Here is a 12,241-nt window from a genome sequence, read left to right on the forward strand (position 1 = left end):
AATTACATGTACAACAGCAATGACAACAAAAACCCTAACTGGCCATTTGCTGATCTGTACGTGCAGAAACTATTGCTATTTCTATTATGGAATATATGGCAATCAGAAAAGCACCAATTCGTCACGACATTCTAATATTCATACTTTTTTAATACTGTTATCAGGAGAATTAAAACCCAAACTTTGACCTTTAATTTTTTCTTAAAAAAAGTGAGAAAGTCACACATACAATTTCCCATACCAATAAAGCACTTCCCAGTACAGAAGCATTTAGTTCACATAAAAGCTCTACATACCAATGTCCAGCCTCCCAGATATAGGAGTGTTCTTTCTCTGAAAGACAGCTGTCACAGGGCTACCATTGTCCCACTGGTCACTGAAGAGGTGATAGTAGCACTAGGACACTGGTACCACCAACACAAATGCAACTCTTCTTCCATGATAATGATGTCTTACGCAGGATTTGTGGGGAGGAGAGAAAGGCTAGCCTGGGAATCTCCACATCATTTATGTCAAGATACGTGAAACCATATTCTAAACATAAAACAACTGAGGTCAAAACTTGAAAATACAATGCATTTAGAACTTCAGATCACCTGCATTAGTGGAAATTTTTGATGGAATGATTTTCCCTGGTTCTACTCAAATTTCTTGGTATCAGGCTGAAACTAAAATGATTTTTCTATTAAAAAAATCAGAATACTTGGGAAAACAGAAAAAAGCATAAAGACCTATAATCTGACCACCTATTTCTTCTTTTCCCTCGCATATATGTTTGGCATAATTGAGATCATAATTTGTATAATTTGGGGGCACCTGGGTGGCTCAGTCGGTTGAGCGTCCGACTTCAGCTCAGGTCATGATCTCGCAGTTGATGAGTTCAAGCCCAGCGCTGGGCTCTGAACTGACAGCTCAGAGCCTGGAGCCTGCTTCCGATTCTGTGTCTCCCTCTCTCTCTGCCTCTCCCCTGCTCATGCTCTGTCTCTATCTCAAAAATAAAGATAAACATGTAAAAAATAAATAAATAATTTGTATAATTTTATAGCCTTTTCCCACTGTATGTTACATGATGAGCATATTACTATGTCACTAAAATTCTTCTAAAACATCTAAGATGATTGCACAATATTTCCACTGATTGGCTTTTCCATAATTTCTCTTTGTTGGCTACTAAAGTGGTTTCTAATTTTTGCTATTTTAAGTACTGCTACAGTGAACATCTTTCAACATAAATATTTTTCTACATTTCTGATTATTTCTTTAATAAAATTTCTAAAAACGGAATTACAAGTTCAAAAGGCTTGCGTGACTTATTTTTTTAAACTTGGATAAATAATGCCAAAGTTCTCTCCAGAAAATTTTCACCAATTTATATTCCCACTAGCAACATATGAGTAACCAATCACCACCAATCTCTGCTTTCAATAAGTATTACTATTAGAGGTGTTTTGTTTTTTTTTTAAGTTTATTTATTTTGAGAGAGAGAGAGCAAGCTGAGTGGGGAGAGGCAGAGACAGGGAAAGAGAGAATCCCAAGCTGGCTCCATGCTGCCAGTATGGAGCCCGATACAGGCCTGGAAGTCAAGGACAGTGAGATCATGATCTGAGCCAAAATCAAGAGTCAGACGCTCAAGCGACTGTGCCACCAGGATGCCCCAATTATTATTAGAGTTTTATTAAACCTTTAAACTTCATGTTATAAGATTATACCTGTAACCAAATACTTTCACTGTATGAGTAATAACTTTCTGTAAGCATTAAGTTAAAATAAGTAAGAAGGGCTGTGTTGATGACCATCCCAAAACAAGGGCCAGTTCCAACATCCAAATCCAGAATAGCATGTAATAGTGACAAAAGCATTGTATTTAGAGTGAAAAAACCAAAGGTTTGCACCCTAGCTTTGTCATTATCAGATCTCGGCCTTCAATCGCTTTACTTCCAAAGCTTCAGTTTCAGCACTAGTAGGACAGAGACAAGGAGAACATGATATCCCTTGTTTTAACAACTTCAGTGGGTAGTCATGGGCACACACACATAAAGGTAATATAAGCAATGGAAATGCTTATCGTTATTCAACAGATCAATTCATTTAATCTAAATAGATCATTTAACCTTACACCTGGAAACAGCATACTGAAACCCTTCCCCAACAGTGCACGGTTAGTAGGTGCATTACTTCACAAAGCACAGGTAGAAATGAACAAGATTAATCTCACGATCCAGACACGAAAACGAGTCTCATTTCTTCACAACCACTCCAGAGTCATTTCTTGTTACACTATACTAACACTGGAATGTGTTATACCCCTGAATGTACCCATACCTCTCCAGAAGCACCAGAGAACCAGGTACTTGCTTACGTTGTTTCAGTTAACCATCACCACTACCATATGTTGAGACCAGCACTATTATCCTCATTTTGCAGAATGTCCAGGTCACACAGGGAATACCTGGCAGAGCCAGCATTCAAATACAGGGGGGTGGGACTCTAAAGCCCCACCTCACATTGATTCAAGCCTGCACCTCAGTTCTTTGTTAGTCTCCTTTACGTCAGCAAGTGAAGTTCAGATTTAAAATTTAACCATTTTTAAGGGCACCTGGGTACATCAGTTGGTTAAACGTCTGACTTCAGCTCAGGTCACAATCTCAGTTTGTGGGTTCAAGCCCCGCGTGTAGCTCTGTGCTAAAAGCTCAGAGCCTGAAGCCTGCTTCGGGATATGTGTGTTCCTCTATCTCGGCCCCTCCTGTGCTCATGCTCTCTCAAAAACAAATAAATGTTAAAAAAAAATTTTTTTTAATTTACTGTTTTAAAAAGAAAACCATTCCTTTGAACAATTTTCTACCAATTTCTGTGCTGAAAGAGTACTTGTTTATAATATAGTATCTTAAAATGTGTCCATAGGGAAATTAAAAAATGTTATTTTTTTGAAGTTTTACACATTCAGTCCATTTTGTCTGCATCAGTAATAAAAGCATAGGATAGGATACAAATCTAACACTGCATATATTTGGGGTAAATGTGATAGAATATGCAATTTATTTCACAAGCAATTACTATAATCTAATTCCAGTAGTTATTCTAGTACCTCCTTGGCTGTTTCCAGAATTTAAGTTTTGTTGTTTAAGTGGTTTCTCCCATTTTTCTCAATTTCAATTACTTAAAACTGTTCTCTTCTTTGGGTCCAAATTTTGTGTTTCCTATATTAAATCTGTTTCCTCTATATATCTACACCACTGCCAACTAGAGATAATAAATTTTGAGTGACTGGTCAGGATTTATTTTCACTTTTATATTCTATGTTATTTCCTTATACAATAGAGTATGAATGAAAACAGTATCTAGAAGACCAATCTTTCTTCTATTTTCACCTTGTAGAAGCTGGGTATTAAAACAAAAATAAATTAAACTCTTGGGCTAGGAACTCCCTGGCCATATTTCTCTCACTATGCTGGGTGTCCCTATGCCCCCTCTTTCAATCTTGTGTATACATAGTCAACAAAACACTGTATGCACTTGGGAAGCACCTGGCCTGTCAAGGTCCATTCCCAGAATTAGTGATGAACAAAGAACGGAGGGAAAAGCTGAGCAGTGGCTCCCTACCTACTGTTAAGGGAAGAGGAACCATATTTTTAGATTTGAACCATTGTCCATGGGGATCTGCCAGTAATCAGTTGTATGACTTTAAGAGTGTCAATTAGAATCAGGAAGCTTGGCATCCTGAAAAGACCTGAGCAAGACTTGAGTTGAGGTCCTCATTATCATCCAGATGGAAAAAAGATACAAGGATTTGTAAATGACTTGACAAAATCCAAAGGCTGTTAGTGGTATATTATATTCAGAGTTCAAGTCCCTCTCAATCTGGTGCACTTTCTACTAAACTGTAATTTAGTAGGCATCAGTTTCTTTATCTTAAGAGGTTATGATTACCCGCCTTGTTCACTTCCCATACTGTAGAAAAGACCAAAAGATACAAGAATCTGGTAGCATCTAACGTGCTAAGAGCACTGGGGTGCCTGGGTGGCTCAGTTGGTTAAGCATCCGACTCTTGATTTTGGCTCAGGTTCTATGAGATTAAGCTCCATGCTCTTAGCCCAGAGCCTACTTGGGATTTTCCTTCTCCCTCTCTCTGCCCCTCCCCAACTCGCTCACACTCGCACGCTCTCTCTCAAAATAAACAAACAAATAAACAAACTAATTTAAAATGCTAACAGCACAAATCAAAAGTATTACCAAGTCTTGTCCTCATCCAAACCCTATCACTCCTGAAAATTAGCCTGATTATATAATGAAAGCATTCAAACTGTCACTTCCCCAAAGATATCAGTATGAGTCAATTACAACACACTTTTAATCTGGCAATTTACCAGTAGACTTCTGATCAATAATCATTACATGTGTAGTACCTCCTACTTTGAACAGTGGGTACCAAAATGTCAGCCATCAGGCAGATCAGAGTTTATAATCAGGCAATCTAGTACTTACTGTACATAGCCCACAAATGTGTTTTGGTATATACAATTAGTTTTTAAATAGCAAATTTTAGAACTAAATACATTAAAATCCAGATTTTCAGCATCTCCTGAATGCTCTGCAAGAATATTATCCCTCAAAAAAAAAAAAAAAAAAAAAAAAAGAACATTATCCATTATCCCCCACTGGGATTAAAACAAAAACCTTTAAAAATTAAAAAAATAAATAAATAAAAATATTATCTCTCAGAAGATCCAAGACACCAGATCCACTTCCTCACATAGCAACAAGCAAGTGGAACTGAGCGGCGACTGCTTCAGACTGGTCACATGCAATTCACCAAGGTCTGTCCTACTCTTTATCGTGGGCACTTGAGCTGGAGATCCCGGAGGTATATGCTCAAAAGAGAACTAATATTTGTTTACTCTTTTTTGGCCAACATTTTTCTGGTGTTATCATTCACTAGCTATGTGATTTGGGCAATATATTTAACCACTAAGCCTCAGGTTGCTCATGTGTTCAGTGGGGGTAACACCACCTATGTCACAGAACCACAAAGATTGAAGGAAATATGGGATACAAAAACATTTAATGAGCGGCCCCTGGGTGGCTCTGTCAGTTGAGCATTAGACTCTTGATTTCAGCTTAGGTCATGAGCTCGAGCCCTGCATCAGGCTCTGCGCTGACAGCACAGGGCCTCCTTGAAATTCTCTCTCTTTCCCTCTGCCCCTCCTCCGCTCACACATGCACACTCTCTCTTTCTCAAAATAAATGAAACATTAAAAAAAAATTAATGATGACTAAAATGTAAGTTTTCAATTATTAAGTTTAGCACAAACTGAAATATGCTAACTTTTGAGTCAAAACTTCTAAAAAAACCTCAAATTCACAGAAAACACAAGGTCAGAGCCCCTCCCATGGGGGAAAAATGCAACGTGACAGAATTCCTAGTGATAAAATAATTTGGTATCTATGGCTATGTCCTTAAAAATAAGGCCTATACTGGGGCGCCTGGGTGGCTCAGTCGGTTAAGCGTCCGACTTCAGCCAGGTCACGATCTCGCGGTCCGTGAGTTCGAGCCCCGCGTCAGGCTCTGGGCTGATGGCTCGGAGTCTGGAGCCTGCTTCCGATTCTGTGTCTCCCTCTCTCTCTGCCCCTCCCCCATTCATGCTCTGTCTCTCTCTGTCCCAAAAATAAAAATAAAAAACGTTGAAAAAAAAATTAAAAAAAAAAAATAATAAGGCCTATGCATACAAATAAGATTTCCAACAAATTCTCTTACTCTGATATAAATATATATATATTATATATTATAAATATATATAATATTATATATATAATAAATAATATATATAAATATATATAAATCCACTGAACTGCAAGTTTCTAAAGTCTTCAGTCATGAGTCAACAAACAAAACAAGCCCCCCCCCCCACACACACACACACACACAAAGAAATATATTTAACGTGACGGATGAGACCATGAGCTTCAGCAGTGGCCACATTCATTCTTCATTATCCCTGCTGCCTCACATAATGAAGGCACACTGAAGCTACGGATCAAGGGCTAGCATCTCTCTGAAGTCTCTTCAGAGGGTCCCTGTCCACATCACAAAGAAGAGCGAAGATGCCAAAGTCTAGCAGATAATCCCCTCTACTCACAGCTCCAACACATGCACAAACTCAAGGAATTTCTTTAACTTCTCTGTGCTCTAGTTTCCTCACCTGTAAGATCAGGATGCTAATGACACGCTTTTGTACAGGAAAGAGATAATGCACTTAGCACCATGCTGGCACAAAGTGCTCGTTAGCCACCATCATCAGTGTTCCCTCCTTTGTGCGTTACAGTACCCTGTGTGGCAGCTATCATAGGAGCTACAGTACTTTACTATAGTTCACTGGCACATACTTCCGTCTCCCCCACTGGAATGTCAACCATCTCAGACTGGGCACCTGGTTTTATTTCTCTTTGCCTCCGCAGGGTCTTACAATTTCCCTCTCACTGCTGAATGAATCATAACATTCTCAGAGCATTTAACTGCAAAACTTCTGAGCAGAAACTGGACATTAACTCTCTTAACTGACACTGAAGCCCTCACTAATTCTGACCCCCTCCTGACCCCCCAATTTACCTCCCCACTGAAAGAAGCAATGGCTTTCTTTATTTAGTCTGGTCTACTCACCACTCTAAAACCATCACATGTATTTCATCTTTGCATCGCACAGCTATCATTTCAGGGGCCCTCATATCAGGCAGACCCTTTATCCACATTAGCTCATTAAACATTCCCCCTATCCCAACCCATACTGGAGGAAAATAATGATTAGAATTAAGAAACTTGCCAAAGGTGAAGGAGTAAGAGGAGGGACCAGGAACTGAATCCAGAGTCCAGATTATTCTCTATAGAAGGTATTCCATGCTCATATTCAAAGTTGAACTGACCCACCTATCACCTTCTTGCCTTGGAAGATCAGTCTTCTCTACATTTAAAGGACTCGCTGTACCATTCATTTTGACATTCATATTTTTTTTCTCTTGTACTTTTTTCAATATGTACTTGCATATAGTGTTACGTTATGCGAAAGAAGGCAAAACACATAATGAAAAAAAAGCACAGATGTAGGACATCAGACAGACCTGGGTTTGAATCTTGTCTCTGTTTCGTACCAGATGTGTAATTTATCCTGAGTCTTCCTAATCTGTAAATTGAGGTTAAAATCATTAAATAAGAGAAACCGATATATAGTTTCAGTACACAGTAAATAAAACTTAGTTAACCCTACATTATGAAGCACTACCTGACCACAGCACACTCCTCAAAAGCTAATGACCTACCCCCTTTCTGTGATATCACAGTATCACAGAATGAACCTTCACACAGTGCACTTATCACTCTATCTTGGAGTTATTTCCTTATCTCTCTCACTAAATTGAGCTCCTTGCAGGCAAGGACTGAGTCTTATTTACCTATAAGCTGTCTAGCACAGTACCTGGCATACACACACACACACACACACTCAGTATATGTTTGCTAAATGAAATTACTGCAGATATAATGAATGTTTATAGGATTCCAGAAAAACAAATCTTTTTCAACTGGGGTTGTCTCCACTTGGTTGAGGGAGACCAATTTCAGTTGGGCCCAGGGTAACATCTCAATAGGTGGGGACAGAAAAGGAGACACGTAGGCAGAAAGAATGTCCTACAAAAAACAAACAAACAAACAAACAAAAAACAATGGACACAGAGAAAAACAAAGGCGATTTGAGGTCGTGCTTATCTAAAGTAAAGGATCAAGGTAGGGAATTACGGAAGGAGGGAAGGAGACTTTTTCAAGCGTAGCTGGAGCCAGATCAAGAGGTATAGAGGAATGTGAGTACACTAGGGCACAGACCGGAGCACAAAGCTAAACGACAATGGGGCCACCAGCATGCCTCACAGGCCCTAGCAAACCTGCAAGTGTGTAAACTGAAAAAGATGAACACAATTATCAATGCTTCATCGAGAACTCTTTCAGCATTTATTAAGCACCTTGTGTGGACTCAAAGGATGAGGAATAGAACATGGTGCCAACTTTTCCTGTTCCACTAAGTTTTTAAATTAGTAATCTACCCCTTTTGCTTGTGAAAAATAGAATGAGAATGATCACTTTGTTTTAACCGACGTGATTTGTAACATGATTCTTTGCACAGTGCTAAGTACTGTGTGACAGGCTTCAAAAATTATTTGCATTCATTAGGAATAAAATTTTAACCAATTTCTGAGTCAACGTTTGGGTCTCTGGTTAAAGTAATACTCTTGTTTAAACTACATTTTTTTTTCTTAGCCTTAACCAGATCTAGAAGACTCTGCCACTAAGTCCCAGCAGGATTCCAGCTAGGAAATAAAAGTTTTGTGGGCTGCTTACCCTTTTAGGAAACTGGGGAGAAGGGGCGCTAGGAATCAGGGACCACACAGACAATGCTTTAAAAAGTTAATTTTCGTGTTATGAAGATTAGGATGCCTAGATGTTGCCAAGTGGTGGGGCCAGAAACTGCCCGAGCCAACCCATCCCCCTCCCAACTCTAGCCAGTCCACAGGCTTCTCCTCCCCCAATCACACACCCAGCTGTCAGGCTCACAGCAGCCTCCAGTTATGGAAAGGACCAGGAAACGAATGCTGACTGTGGAAGACTGATCAAGGGCCAGGCGGACTACCCTTCGGGGCAGCACCCGGAGCCTAGGAGTGAGGAGGACCGCCAGGCTCCACGGGTGGGCTGACGGGAGAGTGAGCGACGGAGCTAGTGGCCTGGGGCAACCTTTACCTGAAGCAGCTGCCACTCTACGGGCCGGGTGGGCCCCGGGACACGGTCCTGAGGGAAGAGCCCGGCTTCCCCGCGCCTCCCGGCCCCTGCCCAGGGCTCCTCACTCTCGGACTCCTTGGGGACTGGCGCTCTTCCCGGTCGGCTCAATTGCCGCTTTCCCAGCTCGCCCTCATGCCCCCAGCGCTCGCCGCCGCCGGCCGGCCGAGCAGCAGCCCTATTGCCCCCGAGCCGCGCCACGACCCGGAACTGCACCCCGCGTACCGGAAGTCCCCGACCGTGGGGGGCGGGGGGGGGAAAGCAGCTGGCTGGGGATGCAGTGCGCAAGCCCCAGAGCAAGGAGTTAAGCCCTCCCGGGGGGCGGAGCCGAACGAAAGGACGTACGCATGCGCTGCACTTCTGCGGTCTGGCTAAGGCCTGAGTCAGAGATCAGCTGGGAATGTAGCGCAGGCACCCGTCTGTGGATTTTCGTCGGATAGAAATCAACATTAGCATTCTTTCAAAAGTCCTCCATTCACCCAGAAATGAGTGATGAGGCAGTTTGCGTCTGGGTCACAAAGGCTTAGGACTTGGGTTCAGATGCCAAGTGTAACTAGTGTATTCTCAGAAAAGACACCTCTCAGACTCAGTTCTCTCATCCATACAATAGATCCAACTTTAGAGTCTTCCTGTGAGAATCGAATGGGATGAAGCTTTTAAAGCACTGAGCACAGTGCCTGACACAGAAATACCTAGTAAACATTAGTCATTACCTTTAGTATCTGCAAAATGGAAATAATTCTCTTCCTCAAGAACTGCAGGGAATTGGGTCTCAACTATACTTCCACAAAAATAAATGAAAAAAAAAAATCTTTTTTAAGAACTGAAGGGAGGTTTCCACGAGGTAAGAGAGCTGGCACGGAACAAGAGGTCACCGTTAGAAGTCTCTCCCGACAGAATCAATGGGGGAAGCCACGGTGAAGGGAAAGAAGGACCCAAGTGGTGCAGTGATACGTTCTCTCTCCCGAGAAAGAGTACAGAACGCCTCTCAAAAATGAGGCTTAGCAAAAGAAAAAGAAAAAAAAAAAATCAAGGCTGAATTTCAGCCCTGGGGCATCATTACACAAGATTAAAGTCACTAACAAATACACCATGGATCCTCCCCCATCTATTCAAATATGTGATTGATCTGGCTTGTACAGAGAAAAAAAACAAAAAAAGCACCTTAAGACCCAAACGTGCTCTTGCACACACACCACCACAGTTCTGTTGGGGACCAGTTGGAGGCACTCTGCTAAGCAACGTGTGTGAGCAAGGTTTGAAAATCCGAGGTCACCAGGTCCCCTCCTAAATATTAATCTTCATTTTCACTTCCCTTTTGAGCTCTGGCCTGAAGCACAGCTGCTGTTTGTCCCTCAGACACATAAAACTCAACCTATCTAAAACTGAAATCAACTGGACCCCCTAAGGTTTTACAGGTTCTAAGGAACTGTATCTCTTACAAGTTTTGTGACTTCATTCTCCAAACACCCCCTCTAAATTTCCTTATCTGTAAAATGGAATGACAAAAGTCCTAACTAACTTCATTGGGTTGTCATGAGGATTAATGAATTAATGCATATAACTCACACAGAATAGAGCCTGCCACATAGCTAGTCAGTAAACAGATACTTACTGAGTGCATATATATTAAGTTTATCCCAGGCACCGGAGATCCAATGGTGAAAAAAACAGACAAGGATTCCACCCTCATGAAACTTACAGTCAAGTTTGATTGAATTTGAAAGAGTAGTTAAGTTGGAAGGCAGGGAAGTATAAGATTTCAAGGACAATGTTGGGGACCCCCCCCCCGAGAATGGAGTCTCTGAATTTATTGGTAATACTAATATAATGGTTTGTGTGATTGTTCTAAAACTGTTAGTTTCAAAAGTCAAGATACAGGCACACAAAGAGTAAGCAATTGGGTTAATCTAAGGAAGTCTTGCCAGACAGGTGTGTGTGTGGGGGGGGGGGGTGTCAATAATTTAAGACTTTAGCTTTTTAAGAGTGCTTTAAAAAGGGGCACCTGGCTGGCTCAATAGGTCAGCATTCAACTCTTGATCTCAGGGTTGTGGGTTTGAGCCCCAAGTTAGGTGTAGAGATTATTTAAAAATAAAATTTTTAGGGGCACCTGGGTGGCTCAGTCAGTTAAGCATCCAATTCTTGATTTGGGCTCAGGTCATGATTTCACTGTTCGTGAGATGGAGCCCCATGTGGAGCTCTGTGTTGACATCACAGAGCCTGCTTGGGATTCTCTTTCCCCCTCTCTTTCTACTGCTCCCCGCCTTTCTCAAAATAAATAAACTTAAAAAAAAAAAAAGAAAAAAGTAAATTTTAAAAAAAAAATTTAAACATCAATTTTTGAGAGATGGAGAGAGACAGAGCATGAGTGGGGGAGGGGCAGAGAGAGAGGGAGACACAGAATCCGAAGCAGGCTCCAGGCTCCGAGGCGTCAGCACAGAGCCCGACATGGGGCTCGAACCCACAGACTGTGAGATCAGGACCTGAGCTGAAGTTGGACGCTCAACCAGCAGAGTCACCCAGGTACCCCCAAAAGTAAATTTTTTTTTTTAACGTTTATTTATTTTTGAGACAGAGAGAGACAGAGCATGAATGGGGGAGGGTCAGAGAGAGAGGGAGACACAGAATCTGAAACAGGCTCCAGGCTCTGAGCTGTCAGCACAGAGCCCGACACAGGGCTCAAACTCACGGAGTGCAAGATCATGACCTGAGCCGACGCCGGCTGCTCAACCGACTGAGCCACCCAGGCGCCCCAAAAGTAAATTATTTTTAAAAAATGGTGTGCCTGGGTGGCTCAGTCGGTTAAGCAGCCAACTCAGTCTCAGCTCAGGTTTTGATCTCAGTGTCATGAGTTCAAGCCCCGCATTGGGCTCCGTGCTGCACCCCCCCCCCGCCCCCGCAAAAGTGCTTAAAACAAAGGGCTTTGTTTGGATGGGCCACAGAATGGATGCTGGATAGGTAAATAGGAGAATTCCAGAAAGGCTCATGTCACTGGCCTGCAGGTCCTAGAACATATGCAATGGAGGTCACTAATGGACTAAGGCACAAAAATGGAGGTTATCCTCAGAGATGTCTATCTTCATAACCTCAGATGAAGGGCCATGTGAGAGTGAGGTCCTGGCTGAAGTAGAATGGAAGAAAAAGTTATTGAAAGTGAGACAAAGAACTGAGATGCCATGTGGACCCCAGGATGATGAATAGACGTAGGGTGAAAAGGAAACTGACTGGAATGGCATCGGGAAGGTTGGTAGATCAAGAGGAAAGCGGACAGACCAACCATATGGCTTAGCCTCTAAGAAGTGGGAGTAGGAGTGGCATTACAAAGGAGAGCATACATTGACCTCTCTCCTGGCCCAGGAGTACATGGGGGTAGGACCATGACAGCTGACAAACAGGAAAATTATATTTTTACAACACATTGGTGGCGCT

At 41.9% G+C, this 12,241-nt stretch overlaps 1 protein-coding gene across 9 annotated transcripts in view; it reads right to left on the bottom strand.

Annotated features, from left to right (window-relative positions):
* The window catches only part of MAPKAP1 (MAPK associated protein 1), a 272,555-nt gene that overhangs the window by 233,901 nt on the left and 26,413 nt on the right, over nucleotides 1-12,241 (bottom strand). For 4 of the 9 annotated variants that reach the window (XM_042964086.1, XM_042964085.1, XM_042964079.1 and 1 more), the window contains exons 1-2: nucleotides 8,777-9,022; nucleotides 7,111-7,172 (exon numbers count right to left, since the gene is read on the bottom strand). The exons of 1 other annotated variant lie outside the window; for it this stretch is intronic. The gene's annotated coding sequence lies outside the window, so the exon portion shown is untranslated. Of the gene's footprint in view, nucleotides 1-296; nucleotides 535-7,110; nucleotides 7,173-8,776; nucleotides 9,023-12,241 lie in introns of those variants that run through there. 4 more of the 9 variants (XM_042964081.1, XM_042964080.1, XM_042964082.1 and 1 more) reach the window with 3 other exon arrangements.

Source organism: Panthera tigris, chromosome D4 (genome assembly GCF_018350195.1).
Source record: "Panthera tigris isolate Pti1 chromosome D4, P.tigris_Pti1_mat1.1, whole genome shotgun sequence".
Taxonomy (NCBI): domain Eukaryota; kingdom Metazoa; phylum Chordata; class Mammalia; order Carnivora; family Felidae; genus Panthera; species Panthera tigris.